General features: G+C 38.2%; 1 pseudogene; it reads left to right on the top strand.

Annotated features, from left to right (window-relative positions):
* Positions 1-591: 591 nt before the first annotated feature.
* Positions 592-12604, top strand: LOC124837987 (kinesin-like protein KIN-14C; annotated as a pseudogene).
* Positions 12605-15826: the final 3222 nt, after the last annotated feature.

Consider the following 15826-nt stretch of genomic DNA (forward strand, 5'->3'; position numbering starts at 1 on the left):
ACGCTCAACGTTGTCTTGCCACAACTGAGTGTTAGACCATTAAAAAAAATGGTCGCTTAGTGAAAAAGTGGACACTCAGCAGCATAAAGCAAAATTGCTTCCAGACTTGTAATATCAAGCCAATGCTCATTGTCACATCTGTCCTGCTCAGTGCCATATCAGAAAACAGCACATTTAATCTTCTAATATAGGGAATCATGATAATCAAAGCAGGAACTAAATTTATATGTTGGTTATTATTCAAATTTGAATTTTTAAACTTAATTTGCTATTATAATTGTAATACATATAATTTTTACACTATTAAAATATTTTTAGTTTACTTGATAGTTTATTTATTTTAAATAATGTAATTATACTTTTTTATTATTATTTAGTATTAAATAAAAAATATATACAAGTTTTTAATATTATATTTGTTATGTTCTTTTAATTTTTATTTTTTTATAAAAAACTATTTAATAAATATTTAGACATATTATCGGATAAAGAAAAAGATGTGAGATGTCACGTTTTGCTGATAAATAAAAAAAAAGAAAAAAAAAAACAATGTTACGTTAGTTTCGAATTCAAATTCAAAAGTTCACGCTCCTCTCTCTCTCCCCCCCGACCCTCTCTCCCCCCCCCGACCCTCTCTCTCTCAGAGACCAAATCTACCAATTCCTTCAATTTCTCTAATCAAAACCTCCAATTCCCAAGCCTCACATGGCTTCTGTAAGTAAAGCCTTTTCTCCTCCCACTCAAATATTTATTTCATTTTCTCGCAGTCCATGCAGCTTTTCCTCTAAATCACTTTGTTTTCCCTTGCAGAAAAGGGTGCGCCCCGAAGATGCTTCTCTGGACAAGCGTCGCCGGGGCATCGGAGCTGAGAAAATGGAGCGACAGGGCGGTGCCGCTGCTCCTGGGAGGCACAGAACACCGTTTTCCGTTGTCACAAATCGCTCCGACCTTAACACGACGAGCGATGTCAGCGAGGCAGTTGACTTCACGAAGGAGGAGGTGGAGGCTTTGCTGAACGAAAAGAAAAAGGGAAATACATATGATAGTAAGGTTTGGTTTGTGATGTTCTTGATTTAATCAATTAGTCTATATTTTTTCTTCTTTTGTTCTTGATTGTTTTGTGGTTTGTTTGGCAGAAAAAGATGGAGCAAATGACGGATCTTATTAAGCGACTTAAGGCCTGCGTTCGCTGGTATAAAAGGATAGAAGAAGGGTATGTTCAAGAAAAGGAAAAGCTTCAGTCTGAGCTAGAGGCTTCTGAGAAGAAGTGCAGTGATACTGGTGTGTTTTATCTCTACGGAGATTTTTGAGAATAAGTTGAGTTGATATGCTGATATACTATTGAAAATTTCTTAATACTGTGTTTAGAAGCATGGTAGCTACTATCTGTCTTGGGTGGGAGAACGAATTCGTATATTTTTGTATTGTTTACTGTTTGGCTAGAAGTAGGTAGGGATTTAGGTGAATTATAGTTTACACATAAATAGTGACATTCATTCTTCAATATACAGTGAAATAGTTATCGGAGTTATTGTAATTATTTGGTGATGTATTTAGCTTGTTGAGGGTTTATATATTTTGTTTTAATTTATTCTATTTTAAAGACCTGTTTCTTTTTTTTTTTTTTAAATTTCTATGATCGAGTCTATAGTGCCTTCATGCCCAGATAGAATTTATCTTTGGTTATCAGAAAATTCATACAATTCTGTTTTCTCAGTGACTGAGATGAAGAATAAGATTGATGAGTTGAAGGAAGCTCTGTCTGATTCGAGGAAGACAATTTCTTGTCTAGAAGAGAGAATTGTGAAGGAAGAATCAGATAAATTGGTAACGCTGTCTGCCGTCGTTGTGTGGAGTATGTCAAGAGAATTTACTTTATTTCCCAATGACCTCTTTTTTTGTGGCTTCAAATCTAGGAAGCAATTAATTCTTATGGTAAAGAAAAGGAAGCCAGAACTGAGGCTGAGAAAGTTCGGGATGAGAAGTCAGCTGAGCTTGAGAAAGTTCGGGATGAGAAATCAGTTGCTGAGAAGAAGGTGATTCAATGCTATATTCTGTATAAGATTGTTATTTGTAAAATATTGGACTACTGAACTTTACCCCCGAGTAATACAAAATCGATGTCCTCTTGGGTAAATTCTGCACTAAAAAGATGTTCATGTTTTCTGCTATTTGAATCCTACAGATTCCCTCGTGATCTGTTCCTTTTGAAACCATTGAGTTTTGCAGGCCATTTCAAACGAAGATTTGTACAAGCGATCACAGGAGTATAATATGAGCTTGCAGCAGTACAATAGTCGTCTTCAGTTTGATCTTGAAACAGTTAATGAGGCCCTTAAACGGCTTGAAACGGAGAAAGCAACCATTGTTGAGAGCCTTAGTAATTTAAGAGGCCACAATAAGGCATTGCAGGATCAGTTGGTATCTCTTAAGGTTAGTTGTATCTGTATTTTCTCTATAGTTCCACCTTTTGTATGAATTTTTGTCACTAATTTTAATAAATATTTGAAATCAAATGAATTATGTGAATATTGTGATAATTATTTTGCTACATTAAATGCGAAATGGAAGTGATTAACTGGCACTGATAGCTTACCCTTATACTTCTTAAAATCTCATAAGTAAACTTGTTGTAAAGAACCTATTGCATTTTACTGGTACTATTACTATTAGCATTACCTATCTGTTGTCATTGATGGTGGTATATTGATAGCTGCTCTTCTTTTTGTTTGTCGCCTCTGTTCTTAAATTTTTTTTAATCTGTTTTTCAGGTTTCACAGGACGAGACTATAAAGCAGAAAGAAATTTTAGTAAATGAGCTCAAATGTCTTCGTGAGGAGTTAAAGCAACTTAGAGATGACCGTGACCGTCAGTTGGAGCAAGTAAATGCTCTAACTAGAGAAATAGCGAGGCACAAAGAATATACTGGGAAAACATGTACTCAATTGGATGCATTGATGATTAAAACAAATACTCTTGAGGTTTGTTGTTTTGTTTTGTTCACTTTTATATATTCTTTTATTTCATTAATAGTGCACTTCTGTGTCTAGTGCATTTATGTTATGATGGGTTTCTTTATAGGAAACTTGTTCATCTCAAAAGGATCAAATACATATACTGCAGCAGCAATTGTTTGCTGAAAGAGAGAAGTTAAAGGTAATGTAGTTGGTTTTTATGCTTTGCGTAAAAAAGTTGCTTAGCATATAATTTTATTGCAGTGTGTGTTAGAAATATTATATCTTTTATCTTTCAGTTAGTTTGTTATTATTTCTTATTTGTATTTTGGGCTTAGCCCATATTTCTTCTATTATAAATAGAGAACTCTATGTGTGTTTAACACAAGGGAGATTAATCCTATATATAATTTTCACTATATTTAACATGGTATCAGAGCAGGTTTTCTGATCTCTTCCGGTGGTCTTTGCTGTCTGCCGGCGGTCGGCCGTCATGGCCGCCGGCAGTCCCTAAAAATTTCATAAGATTAATTTTCTCTTCTTCTTAAATCTCAGCACCCAGAATCAAAGAGACAAGTCTCCTAGGAACCACTGCCTCCTCTGAAGCAGTCGCCGCCTTCTCACCGGTCACCAACACAGTTTCGACCGGTGACCAATGGATCTGGACCGTCTCTTCAAGCACGACCTAACCCTGGCGGTCGCCGTCTTTGTCTCGTCTGCATGCGCTGTCACGCGCCTCCACTCTCCGGAAATAGATCTCGAACGCGTGTTCATCACGCGCCGCCTTCTCAGCGTAGGTATCAAACCTAGTCGTCTCACCGAACCTCCCTCTCTCTGTTCAGACCTTCCAGAGCAGCCATTGCTGCCATCGACGTCTGTCTTCTTCTCGCCGCATGCTTCCGCATCTTCGAACCTCCTTCTTTCTGCGTTTCGCCTCTGTAGTAGAGGGTTTTGCCTCTGTAGTAGAGGGTTTCGCCTCTGTAGTAGAGGGTTTCGCCTCTGTAGTAGAGGGTTTCGCCTCTGTAGTAGAGGGTTTCGCCTCTGTAGTAGAGGGTTTCGCCTCTATATTGCTGTTCTTGCCTTGTTCTTCCTTTCTTATTGTATCTGCCGCACAGATCTGCTGCATTTATTGCCTCCTTCTCCGCTGCTCTCCTTCATCCACTTCTGAAGTTGAAGTGTTTATTGCCTCCTTCTCCGCTGCTCTCCTTCATCCACTTCTGAAGTTGAAGTGTTTATTGTCTCCTTCTCCGTTGCTCTCCTTCATCCACTTTTGAAGTTGAAGTTTCACAAGTTGTTGTTTGTTCATTGACATGTGATAACCCATCTCTGCTTGCCTCACACTCTTGAAGACAAATTATGAGAAATAGAGAAGATTGGGAGAGAATATCCCTTGTGTGTGTTGCATACACATAGGGTAATTTATTTATATTGTAAGATATGGGCCAATGCCCTTAATACATAATAGACTAAGCCCAAATAACAGAAACACACATCTTAACATCTAACACTCCCCCTCAAGCTGGAACATATAAATCATATGTTCCAAGCTTGTTACAAAGATAATCAATTCTAGGTCCTCGTAAGGACTTAGTGAATATGTCTGCCAACTGGTTGCTTGAGTTAACAAACTCAGTCTTGATATCTCCGGATATGATTTTTTCTCGAATGAAATGACAATCAACTTCAATGTGTTTGGTTCTCTCATGGAAGACAGGGTTAGAGCTAATATGGAGAGCAGCTTGATTATCACATATAAGTATCATGTGAGTGACATCTCCAAATTTCAATTCACTAAGCAATTGTTTAAGCCACACAAGCTCGCAAGTAGCTGATGCCATAGCTCTATATTCTGCTTCTGCACTAGACCTTGCCACAACACTTTGCTTCTTACTTTTCCAAGATATCAGGTTGCTACCAATAGAGACACAATATCCAGAAGTAGACCTCCTATCAGAAGGGGAACCAGCCCAATCAGCATCTGAATAACAAACAATTTTTGTATCGTTGTTAGGGCCATATAGCAAACCTTTTCCAGGTGATCTTTTAATATACTTCAGTATGCGAACAACTGCCTCCCAATGGTCTTCACATGGGGAGTTTAGAAATTGACTCACCACACTAACTGCGAAAGAAATGTCAGGACGCGTAACAGTAAGATAGTTTAATTTACCAACTAGTCTTCTGTACCGTTCAGGATCTGAGAAAGGCTCCCCCTGATTTGGTAGGAGTTTGATGTTAGGGTCCATAGGTGTCTCAACAGATTTACAATTCATTAACCCTGTTTCCTCCAAGATGTCTAACGCATACTTCCTCTGAGATATGACAATACCATCATTGGATTGTGCTACTTCAATACCCAAAAAGTACCGGAGTTTGCCAAGATCTTTGGTTTGAAAATGATGACAAAGGTGTTGTTTCATCTGAGAGATGCCAAGATAGTCGCTTCCTGTGAGAACAATATCATCGACATACACTATTAAGTAGATACATCCAGCACTCGAGTGGCGATAGAACACCGAATGATCCGCTTCACTGCGAGACATACCAAATTGTTGAACAACACAACTGAATTTACCAAACCAGGCCCGAGGAGACTGTTTTAGGCCATATAAGGATTTGCGAAGACGACATACCAATCCAGATGACTCCCCCTGAGCAACAAAGCCAGGCGGTTGCTCCATATAAATTTCTTCATGCAAATCACCATTGAGGAAAGCATTTTTGACATCAAGTTGGTAAAGAGGCCATTGGCGAAGAGCGGCCATGGCAATGAAGAGGCGAACAGAGGTCATTTTTGCCACTGGAGAAAAAGTATCACCATAATCCAAACCAAAAATCTGTGTGTAGCCTTTGGCAACCAGTCGAGCTTTCAGACGATCAATCGTGCCATCAGGACCAACCTTGATAGCATACACCCACCTGCAACCAACAACAGACTTTCCAGATGGTAATTGGACCAGCTCCCAAGTTCCACTTTCCTGTAAAGCACTTAATTCATCCATCATAGCTTGACGCCAACCAGGATGAGTTAAGGCATCACTCACAGATTTGGGAATTGACACAGAAGAAATGGATGAGAGACAAGTATAAAAAGATGGAGATAATCTGTTGTAATTAAGAACAGTATAATGGGGGGAAGGGTTACGGGTAGAGCGTATACCTTTACGGAGGGCAATAGGCAAGTCAGACTCAGTTGCTGGAGCCGGAGGAGACACATGAGGCGGCACCGGAAGTGAGTCATGAGGGAGACGATTACGGCGACTATAAACCTGAAGGGGTGGAGGTGAAGTATGATCCTGTGGTGAAGGAGAGTCTAAAGAAGGAGAAGACAAAATGGGTGGAGCATCACCAGGAGGATCACATATAAGAGGAATATCAACAGTAACAGGGAGAGGTACAGATCTAGAAGATAGATGTGAAAAGTAAAAAGAAGACTCATCAAAAGTGACATCAGCAGAGATAAAATGACGATTGAGGGAAGGGGAAAAACACTTATAGCCCTTTTGTGACCGTGGAAATCCTAAGAAGACACATTTGTGAGACCGAGGAGATAACTTATCAAGACCAGGACTAAAATCATGAACAAAACATGTAGACCCAAAAACTCGAAGAGGTAATGGATGCAGAGGGTCTTGAGGAAATAAGATAGAATGAGGGATTTTGTTATCTAGGACGGAAGATGGCATGCGGTTGATAAGATAACATGCTGTGAGAACTGCATCACCCCAAAAACGGGAGGGTACTTGACCATGAATAAGAAGTGTACGAGTTGTTTCAATAAGGTGTCTATTCTTGCGCTCAGCCACCCCATTTTGTTGAGGGGTATAAGCACATGAGGTTTGGTGAAGAATGCCATGAGAAGCCATAAACTGTTTAAACGGTTGAGAAAGGTATTCACGGCCATTATCACTACGTAAATTTCGAATAGAAACCCCAAACTGTGTTTTTATTTCATTGAAAAAAGATTGAAAAATAGAAAACAACTCAGAACGATTCTTCATTAAAAATAACCAAGTACATCTGGAATAGTCATCAATAAAGGTAACAAAATACTGAAAACCTAAAATGGACTTAACACGACTAGGTCCCCAAATGTCAGAATGAACCAATGAAAAAGGAGACGACGCCCGTTGTGAGACACTACGAGGAAAGGAACTACGAGTATGCTTCCCTAACTGACAAGACTCACACGACAAACTTGATAATGTGGACAACCTTGGGACAAGTTGTTGTAGTTTGGCAAGACTGGGATGACCGAACTGAGCATGAAGAAGGGATGGTGACTCCATGACAACGCCAACATGTGGAGAAGGGCGGAGATGATAAAGGCCATGAGACTCACATCCTGTGCCAATCATGTGTTTCGAACTCCGGTCCTGCAACCAAACAGAATCTTTAGTAAACGAAATAACACAATTAAGAGTACGAGTTAAACGACTAATGGACAATAAGTTGAAGGGAGACCCAGGCACATAAAGTACATGATCGATGGATATGGATGGAAAAATATTAACAGTACCAATACCATGAGATGAGACTCTAGACCCATCAGCCATTGTTACTGAGGGTAAATTATTCGGACATGACAAGGAAGAAAACAAGGACTTGTTACCAGTGATATGATCTGTGGCGCCTGAGTCAAGGACCCAAGGTCCAAGGGAGTGAGTTAGACCAACAAAAGGTGTACCTGTACGTGCAACAGATGCAGATGTAGTGGAACCAGAGTGCTGATGATCCTCATACCATTTGAGAAATTCGTTAAAGATTGCAGGTTTGTCTACGATATTAGATGAAGTAGGATGGTCTGCAGACGGTGATCGGGGAGGTGGATCAGAATTTGCCATTGCTACAGGTCGAGGAGGACGTCCATGGAGAGCATAACATCTATCAATTTTGTGGCCTAACTTGCCACAATGGTCACATTTTGGACGTCCTTTACTTGGCTTGCGAGACCGACTTCGATCATCACGGTGAGCAGCCATAACAGAGGAATCATCAGTATGAGGGGATGTCTCAGTGACGGGTTTGCTCGGGATACGCAAAAGAGCAGAACAAGTAGAAGTAAAGTTGGGTATGACAGGAGAACCCAAAATCTGATCACGGACATGAGAAACATCATCAGAGAGTCCGTATAATGCCAACAACATGAAGAACTTTGATCGCTGTTCCAATTCTTCAGCAGGAGTGGAAGCAGGAGGTAATATATCATTAAAGTCATGAAGAAGGGCATGAATTTTACCCAAATATTCTGCCATAGGACCAGGATTGCGCGGACCAATAACAGTTAATAGGTCCTGACAAACACCATAAAGACGCTGAGTGTCATTGGTGTATAACAACTTCGCTTGTGCCCATACTTCTGAACATGTTTCATAGGATCGAAACATTTGTTTCAGTGAGGAGTGAATGGTGGACTTTATAACAATGCACAACTGAGCATCAATTTTCATCCAGCGGGAAGTGTCATCTATGGGAGCAGTAGTCACATTTTGAGTAAGATGATCTAAGTACCCTTGACTCTTCAACCAAAGTTTGATGTCGGACGCCCATGTTGCATAATTTGTGCCATCTAACTTGTCAATGGACAAGTGTACATTCACATAATTGGTATATATTGAAGGATCAGAAGATGAGCCACCAATAGAGGTGTTTGTAGACGAGGAAGACGCCATAGGGAAGGAGAAACCCTAAAAATTCAAAGTGCTCCGATTGACGCAACGACCACAGATCCAGAAAGAGGGCGAGGAGGCGATCACGGCGGTGCTGATCGGCGGCGGAAAGCTCCGGCGACGCGCCGGCACGCGCGGCGGCAGCGGCGACTCTTGCGGCGGCGCGTGGAGGCGCGTGGGAGGTCCGTTCGCCGCGATCTTCGTACGACGATGGTCGCCCGGCCGAGACGATTCCGATGGTGTGGTCGCCGGTCGATTCTGGAACTCCGGCGACGGCGGCGGCAGCGGCGACGGCGGCAGCAGCGACGGCGGCAGTGAGGGGTGCCGGAGACCGTGGAGTTGACTGGAACTATTCCTGTGCTCTAGATACCATATGAGAAATAGAGAAGATTGGGAGAGAATATCCCTTGTGTGTGTTGCATACACATAGGGTAATTTATTTATATTGTAAGATATGGGCCAATGCCCTTAATACATAATAGACTAAGCCCAAATAACAGAAACACACATCTTAACATCTAACACAAATCATCTAGTTGGAAATCAAGTTCAATTATTTCAAGCTTGGTTCATACAATTTGTATGCTCCAGCTTGAGGGGGAGTGTTAGAAATATTATATCTTTTATCTTTATCTTTTATCTTTCAGTTAGTTTGTTATTATTTCTTATTTGTATTTTGGGCTTAGCCCATATTTCTTCTATTATAAATAGAGAACTCTATGTGTGTTTAACACAAGGGAGATTAATCCTATATATAATTTTCACTATATTTAACAGTGTGCTTTAGTGTTTTTGGCAACTACCTGAAACAACCTTATTTTCTTTATGTTAGAATGCTGATCTATCAGCTTCGGACACAAGAACAATGTTTGAAGAGCAGAAGAGAATTATACAGGGGCTACATGAGCGTTTGGCAGATAAAGAATTTCAAGTAGTAGAAGGAGAGAAGCTACGAAAAAAACTGCATAACACTATTTTGGTAGGTATTTCTTGCTTTTTATATATATTTTCTTTGATTTTTATGGTGTAAATCTCCGCTTATAGGTCAATGATATCCAATTAATTTCTATTTCAGGAACTAAAGGAAATATTCGTGTTTTCTGCCGTGTACGGCCGCTCCTACCAGATGACAGTGCGGACACAGTTGTTTCATTCCCTACTTCAACAGAAGCTCTTGGTCGGGGCATTGAATTAGTACAAAGCGGTATATATACGAACATTTTTGTAACTCTTCAGCTTTTGTATTTTATGATTTACGTGTTTAGTGCAGTATACATGCTTAGACAAGCATCACAATCCCACTCATTAATGTTGAGCAGGACAAAAGTACAATTTCACATTTGACAAGGTGTTCAATCACGAGGCTTCTCAGCAGGACGTTTTTTGTAGAGATATCACAACTGGTACAAAGTGCACTTGATGGCTACAAGGTAATTTCTAGTTTGCTTCCTTTCCCTTCAGTATTTCTCTAGCAGATCGTAGTACACAGGAAATAATTATCAAAATGGCTAGCAAGAAAAGAAATAGCCATTGGTGTTTGGGACAGAAGAAAAAAAAACAACTTATCCCAGTGCCTATGTTTGGGACAATGATTTTCTATTTTTAAAATACCATGGATGATTTCTTGCATTTGAGCAATCCTACCAAATTTCTTGGGTGCAGTGGTGGTAAAACCAAAAAAATTAAGTGATTATATTAACATTTGGGATACTTTTTTGTTTGTTTAAATGAAACACTGCGTGAGAGATAAAATTAATGTTTTTATTATTGTTTGTAGTATATGATTGTTTGTTTTTTTTCCCTTCATAGGAAATAATCACTAATTAGTGATTATATAGGTTGTTGTTAAGTGTTCACTGACCGCTTTATCTCAGTATCTTCCTTGAGTATGCTATCAACGCTTGAAATATATATTCTTTAAATTTGTTATTTATTATGAACTCTAGCCTCGTAAGATGGCTGGCTGAAGACAACTCAGTTGTGTTTATTTCTTGAAAAGTTGTCTTAGCCGTGGGTTGGAATGAATTATGTACCATTTTAAATACGCTTTACTTGAGGCTTATCTTTTTCGTTCATATTTTTTATTACTTTTGTTTGTGTATTTGGGTCTAAGCCGTGTCTTGACACAGAGGGCCATGGTTTGCTATGACAGGTATGCATATTTGCATATGGACAGACGGGTTCAGGTAAAACCTATACTATGATGGGTAGGCCTGATGAGCCAGATCTGAAAGGGTTGATACCCCGTTCTTTAGAACAGATATTTCAGACTAGCCAATCTCTAAAAGATCAAGGGTGGAAGTACACAATGCAGGTTAGTATACTGCATCCTGATTTTCAATTTTCATGTGGCCACATCTTATGGAAACTGAAAAATTTAATTGAACAATTCCAGGCATCAATTCTGGAAATATATAATGACACCATCAGGGATTTGTTATTAACCAATCGGTCAAGTGATCATGCACGGACGGAAAATAATGCTTCCAGCAAGCAGTACACTATAAAACATGATGCAAACGGAAACACACATGTTTCGGACCTCACAATAAAGGATGTTTGTAGCGCAGATGAGATTTCCTCCCTCCTACGACAGGCAGCACAAAGCAGGTATATGGTCTTTAATATTTTGGTCATGAAAATGATTGCTTTGAATGAACTGTCTGGATAAATGTGTGCAAAGTCTGATTCATATGAATTTTAGATGATTTGTTATTCATTTTCAACTAATCAGTTGAAGCTGCTAAGGATTCCGTTTATGGTTTATAAGTATACTCGATTCAGTTAGAAAATCTAATAATTTATTAGGGACAACGTGCTCTTGTTATTGGTCTACAATCTATGTATAAATAAGGACAATGGGAAATTGTGGGACTCATTTTTTTACAGGTCAGTGGGAAGAACACAAATGAATGAACAGTCATCCAGAAGCCATTTTGTCTTTACACTGCGTATAAGTGGGAAAAATGAGGTACATGCTTTCTTAGTACATATTTTGTTTCTGTTCTTTTGTCCTGTTGACATTATTTCCTGAGGCACTTTCTCTATTTTATAGAACACTGAACAACAAGTCCACGGTGTCTTAAACCTGATCGATCTTGCTGGTAGTGAAAGACTCTCAAAGAGTGGGGCAACTGGAGACCGGTTGAAGGAAACTCAGGTATTCATTGCTGTTAACTTGGGCAGCATGCCAACAATTCTATTTTTCTTGTGTTAACAGCGTTTTTATTAACTGTCACGTTCAGGCTATCAACAGAAGTCTATCTTGTTTGAGCGATGTCATATTTGCTTTGGGAGGAAAGAAAGAAGACCATGTTCCTTTTAGGAATTCAAAGCTGACGTACCTTCTCCAGGTTTGTTAACCTGTTCAAATTTTCATTATTGATGAATTGATGTGGTGGTTGTTATCATATTCAAATTAAAGAGTGAAAATGTTACACTACTTAAGTATGATCAACTTTTATATGTTGATAAAGGAAGATCTTAGTTTAAAATTGCTTTGTTCAATGGCAGCCATGTCTCGGTGGCGACTCCAAAACGTTGATGTTTGTCAACATCTCTCCTGATCAATCTTCCACTGGTGAGTCACTTTGCTCCCTACGCTTTGCAGCCAGAGTCAATGCCTGTGAAATTGGGATTCCACGGCGTCAGACTCATACATCATCATCACGCTCCTCAGAATCCCGTTTGAGCTACGGTTAAAAGAGAGCTTGGCCTGACAAATGGTTTCATCCATGCCAAAATTAATTGCTTATTTTTTTGTCCTGCTTTAGCGGCAGAATGAAGAAAATATATATATTCTTTTTAGCTGCTGACGAGTGTAAAATTTAGAGAATCAAACTTGTGTAAATGGTTGTAGAGGCTTGGCTTTAGCCTCCAATAGTATGTACAAATAATTTGTGTACCATTCAGATGTGACATAAGATAGATCTCTATTTGGCTTTTGCACTTGTTTATTCCAATGATTCTTGCTATCACAAAGCGTTATTTGTCCACAAAAGCTCTTCCCAGAAGGTTAAAATTCTTGGTCTCCCTCACTATTTATGAGCTTAAACTTCGTTTTGACATGATTTTAGACGACACCTGTAAGATGAGCCTTGAACAACACAACAGAACACTGGGGATCGGGCGGTGGAATTCAATCCACTCGAGCTATTTTGTTTGCCGTGTGTACAATTTATAGACTGGCTATGGTGGGTTCACAAATCATCCTTCATCTATTCTAATAAAGAATGTTGTGCTGATTGAATTGAATTTCTTTACTTCTTTTCTATTTAACTAGTCGATTGAGCGTGTAAGCACGGGTTCTCTATTTCTTTTTTAATTTTGTTTTCATTTTGAATATAAAAATAATATAGTAGTGAAATTATTATGTAATAAGATATGATAAAGATTAGGTTATATTATTTTAATCGTTATTATTAGAATAATCAAGTGGTAAATTGAAGTGATATAACAATAATTTTAGTATTAAATATGATAAATGAAATTGATATCATAATATAGTGTCGGTAAATGATTTTACGAAATAATATGTTAAATTGTATACAGTAGAATACTTATTTAAAATATAATCAGATAGAGGTTATGTAAAATTGTTTTGTTATTTTATATTAGTATTGTAAATCTCTTGGTTATTCCAGCTTTACATGTTTTTATGGGACTATCTAAGCTTCTCTTGCATTTATCTAGGCTACTAAGGTGTTTAGTTGGCTTATTCATACTACTTACTTGTCTTGTCGAGTTCTCTTTGTTACTAAACAATATTATTAAGTTCTCCACTTTACTTAGCTCTATTATTAAGTTTTCCACTTTACTTGATTGTCTTGCTGAGTTCTTTTTCAACATCTTTATGAGAAGGTCGATCATCTCTTTTCTTCCATTTTCAGACCGATAATCTTTTACAAAATGTTTGACTTTATCATAATTGAAACACTTGCTTGAGTAAAATGGACCAGGGGTTGCAATAAAAAGTGAGTGCTCCTCCCTGCACCTCACCTGTTTTGTCGTGCACCTCCAATTTTTATTTAATTTCCACCTTTTCCCTTGGCGCACTTTCAACGCCGGCTACCGAACTTCCAAAACCGGTTAAATGGCACTGTATTTTGAATTGCGATTCTTTTTTTTTTCATTTTTTCTATATTATTAATTTGGCTTGTTAATAATACAGTACATAGATAATTGCTACGATATCATTGATATGTTATTCCTATACTTGTTTATCCATTACAACTTACACTAATAGTATTATACAAGTGCCAAGATAGATTAGTAATCCAACAATATGATTTATAATCTTGTAATTATTATACATGTTCACTATTTAGCAAAACCAAATCCAATCATGAAACCCTTACTGGGGCCCCTTTACCACCGTAGATACATGACTAGGCACAACTCCTTCCATATATGGGACTAGGGCAAGACGCGAAAGTCCAAAATCAGCCGCTTTTGCCGAAAATTTAGAGTCCAACAATATGTTGCTGGCCTTTACGTCTCAGTGGAATATTGGAGGATCAACTTTTGTGTGTAGATAGATACATGAGGCCTTTAGCAGCCCCTAGTGCAATCTTTAATCTCATGGAAAAAGTCAGGGGTTCTTTCGCTCTAACTGTAAACAATAGGCTTACTCTTAAGGGAGACATCTTAAAAAGGAAATTAGGCACACAACTACGTATGTTGGGCTTCGAGACAAGTAATATGTTCAAAGCATATGTGGCTACTCATTCATCAGAATAATGCAATGAACCAAAATATTAATAAATTCATAATATTAGAAAATAAGAGCATAATTTATACCATAAAGGTGATCCTCAATGTGCCATTAGACATAAATTCATAAACCAGCATCTACAAGCATGAAGCAGCAAGCCAAATGGAACGAATTCAATATAGTCAGAACCGTAATTCGAAACGCGGTAACATTCAACCGGCGTTGGAAATGCGGTAGTCGGTGATCGAATTGTGGCAGGGGCAAAGATGAAAATTAAATAAAAATTGGAGGTGCATGACGAAATAAGTGAGGTGCAAGGAGAATCACTCTAAAAAAATTAGCAAGGTGAACTTAGAAAATCCCATGTGTAGATGTTTGATGGTTATGAGGATGTAGAATAATGGTAAACGTATATCTCGGTGTCAAATTTTACATCTTGGGGCTCGATAAGCTCGACTCTAGCTCGGGAAAAAATGTTGCTTGATACATATATGTTACAAGTTTTTTTGTTACGCTTGGTGTGGATTCTATGAATGATTTGTATGGCGAAGTTGAGTGTTTGAGTATGAAGAAGCACCCAGCCTAATAATTGATAATATGGTATGACACAATATATTGTTGTCTATTTGCAATAAGGTTTAAGGTAACAAAATAACATAATTAGGTATAGTCAGAGTGCTTAAGTTGTACATTTACCAAGTCACAGAAAAAATATGGATGCAGTCCTTTGATAGTCCTACAGACCAAGCCTTTTATTGGTGTTGTTTTATTCTGAAATTGATATGGAACAATTAAAGATAATTGTGGTAATAAAGGCATAAGACGATTTGGTTTGGTACTCACTTGTCATAGATTTTGGAAAACTTTAAAAACTTCATTTGCTGTATAGTCCAAAGGCCTTTCTTGTTTGTCATGGATTAGTATTTTCAATCCATCTTTGCTCCGTACTCTAGGTACTACAACATATAGTTGGCCATGACTTAAAATTAGAGATGGTAAGTATAATCCTATTGATGCTAGTGATTGTCCTTGGGATTTGTTAATAGTCATTATATAGGATAAAATAATTGAAAATTGTCTTTTGACAAACTTAAAAGGCTATGGTGACTATGATGGTGACATAGACATTCGTGGTATATATACTTCATGACTAGTCTTATTTCCAGTAATAATCTTTGCTCTGATAACATGGTTTGTCAATCTTGTAACTCTTAATCTAGTATCATTACACAAACCCTTGGTTTGATCCAAGCTCCTCAAAAGCAAAATTGGTGTCCTAATCTTTAAACTAATGATATAATTGTGCAGTCCAAATGTGTTTAATGTATTGAGGAATTCTTGTGTAACATGTTGATATGTAGTTTGAATCATTTAGTATTATCAATGCTATAAGAGCTTATATATTATCTTTTTAAGCTTGCAATTTTGAAATTGTTAGGAACAAGACAATAAAAGGGAAAGAGAGAAATAAAGGAGACAAGAATTTAACG

The sequence above is a fragment of the Vigna umbellata genome, chromosome 9 (assembly GCF_029865625.1).
Source record: "Vigna umbellata cultivar VRB3 chromosome 9, Vumbellata_1.0, whole genome shotgun sequence".
In the NCBI taxonomy this organism is placed as follows: Eukaryota; Viridiplantae; Streptophyta; class Magnoliopsida; order Fabales; family Fabaceae; genus Vigna; species Vigna umbellata.